The sequence below is a fragment of the Bidens hawaiensis genome, unplaced genomic scaffold (assembly GCF_021521415.1).
Source record: "Bidens hawaiensis isolate Kalapana, Puna unplaced genomic scaffold, B.hawaiensis_p1.1 tig00031756_1, whole genome shotgun sequence".
Taxonomy (NCBI): domain Eukaryota; kingdom Viridiplantae; phylum Streptophyta; class Magnoliopsida; order Asterales; family Asteraceae; genus Bidens; species Bidens hawaiensis.
The window spans coordinates 40563-43393 of record NW_027495360.1 but is presented as its reverse complement, the minus strand read 5'-3'; positions in this window follow the sequence as shown (position 1 = coordinate 43393).

Sequence of the window (2831 nt, the reverse complement as noted above, 5' to 3'; positions counted from 1 at the left end):
GAGCCGATTTAGGGTTGTAGGTTAATAATAAGTTAGGGTTTGTTTATTAGTGATGTATTTATAATAATACAAGTTACACTCTAGTCCCTCTTCTTTCCAAGTGTTGTTTTTCTAGAACATTCCATCATACTTGCCCAATAAGTTAACATGACCATAGTTTTATCACATAGCACATAATCCTAACACATAATAATCACATAATTATTGTTTTTACGTTTATCGTTTATTTATCAATCGTTTGCGTCAACTCGTTTGCGTTTCGGTGCAAATCCCGAAAGACTACACATGTAGTAAGTGTTACGCGTCATTTAAACCCTAGTTTAAATGTAATGAAGTGTACGTTATAGATTCAACGATCTTAAAGTTTGAATTGACGGAGTTGAGTTAACGGAGTTAACCTGAAATTGACGATTGTCACATTATGGTCATGTGCAAACGGGGTAAAGTCTCAGCAATACATGTCGGCTCCGTTTGGGTTTGTCAAACCAACAGTACTATTCACAAGTCACCGGCTCGAAGTTAATCACTGTTGTTAGTGGGGACTTTCGTGTGTTAGCACTTAGATAATTCACATCAATACATGTTTCAGGTATGTATATGTAATCAAACATGCTTTTCACCCCAAAAGTTCGTAAAACTGTTTAAAGAGTGGGGTCATGAAACTCACGGTTTAGTAGATAATCAGTACTTTAACAGCTCGTGGTTTGTTTGGTCCGCTATCATAGTTCCTATAATCAATATTATAATAATATTAATATTTTAGTATTATTATAATCTCAATACTAAACTGGGCTATATAAATAATCTGGGTGTAGCTGGAACGCCCAGAAAGTGGCAATAGGCTTAGGTTGTAATGTTGTTCAATGTCTAATACTTAAAACTGAAATTGGCTCAGATTCCCGTTTTCCCAGCTGGGCCAAGTTGTTCGTTTACGCGTTCAGAAAACAGTTATGGGAAAATAAGCTTGGGTAAATGTATTGGTTAATAAAATGATTAAGTTATAAAGAATGATCACATACTGGGTCCCGAATTAGCCACGGGGCCCGTTTCCGTTTATTCAGTTTGATTTAAGAAGAAACGCGCACAATCCATCCGGATTGTCCAGGTTTTTCATAGAAAAGTTCGTTTTTACATAATTAGTCCAAAAATATGATTTTTGATCACTCTTGGTGTTTTGATATTCCCGCAGGTTCGTTAGTCGCGAACTTGCCAGTTTTTATAAAAACTGAATTTGTTTAATCTTTAAATTAGCATAAATAATTAACCGTTAATCATTAAATTATGAAAATTTAGCCACTTATCAATTAAAATATGTAGATTTTTATAAAAATATTTTGGAATTATTCACTGCTTTATTAATTTATAAAAATTCATTTTATCAGCTATATTTCGCCTGAAAATCGTCCGTTTACCCCAAACAATTTCCAAAAATTCCACAAAAATTCCTGAATGCTCAAATCATGTCCCAAATCAACCTATATCAATTCCAGAATGTAAAAAACTCGTGCGATATTTTTTCGGCTCAAATTCGGCTATAAAAATTCACACGAACGCATATAAACAAAACACCTTTAGACTTCTCCAAATGATCCCAAAATTCATATGCTATCAAAATACATCAAATTTGAGTTCCCAGAAAAATTTCATAATTTTGAAGTATTTTAGCTATTTTTCCAAAATAAACGTCCCAATTCGGTAATAAATTCGCCAAATATTCTCGGATGGTCAAAAAATTACCAAATTTAAACAGGGACTCATTGACATGGTCCATGATGTCCCTGAAAAATTTCAAGGCCTAATAATATGCACATCAAAATCTTAACCTAAATAGCCCGTAAGCGAGTGTTTCGGCATTACCTTAGTGAGTTTGGCTCGTTTCCGACTTTCTAATCAAGTTTTTAGGTTCTTGTGCTTCTATGAAAGCTAGATACAAGTCCTATATCACAAACCAAGCAGGTTTCATCAATAGAACAGCCCTTTAACTTAGGGTTTCGGCTAGTGCACAAAAACGAACTTTTGAACCGTCAAAACGCCGTTTCAACCCTTTAATCCGTGTTTATGGCCAAAAAAGATCATGATTCTGATTTGAAACTAGGTTTAACATCAAATTATGTTTTTGAATGATTTTTGAGAGTTTTACATGGTTAACTATGATTTTTAACAATCAAGACATGTTTATATGTTGTTAAACGAGTTTAAACGAATCAAAAATCGATTAATCATAAGGTTTTTACCTAGTTTTCTTGCTGGTTTTGGCTGTAGAAGAAGAGTTCCAGAAGTTGTGTTTGAAAATATGTGTAAAAATATCTCAAATCTAGTTTATATGTGAAAGGAAAAAAAAAGGGGGTGGGGTGGCTGCTGCGGCCGGAAGTCCATGGGCCCACTTTGGGCCCATTTTGGCCCAAGTTTCTGATTTCTCAAGCCCAAATACGAAAAGCCCAGTCTAAATTTAGTTCAGGTTCGGTTTTTGGCTCGAAAAACTTATCGGGTGCGTTAAACAGCGCGAAAACGAGTGTTTTTCAGCTAGCTTTGTGTAAAATTATAAAAACATACTATATGTTTGTAAAAATCAAAAATATTTTCACGGATCGCTTAAAACATTTCAAATAAGTGTTTGGTAAGTCTTTTTCGGCTTATCGGATGATACAATGCTTGGTTTGTAACTATCTTTCGCGTTTAAATCTATAGCGGGTAGTTAAACTAGCATGTTTTCGTTTAACTTGTTTGCTATCAAACTAAGGCCATATTACTAATATTTTAGCTTGTATTAAACGTATATCACTTATAGATGGCCCCCCAAGATATCTGGGTCATAACCCGACCCGTTCAAT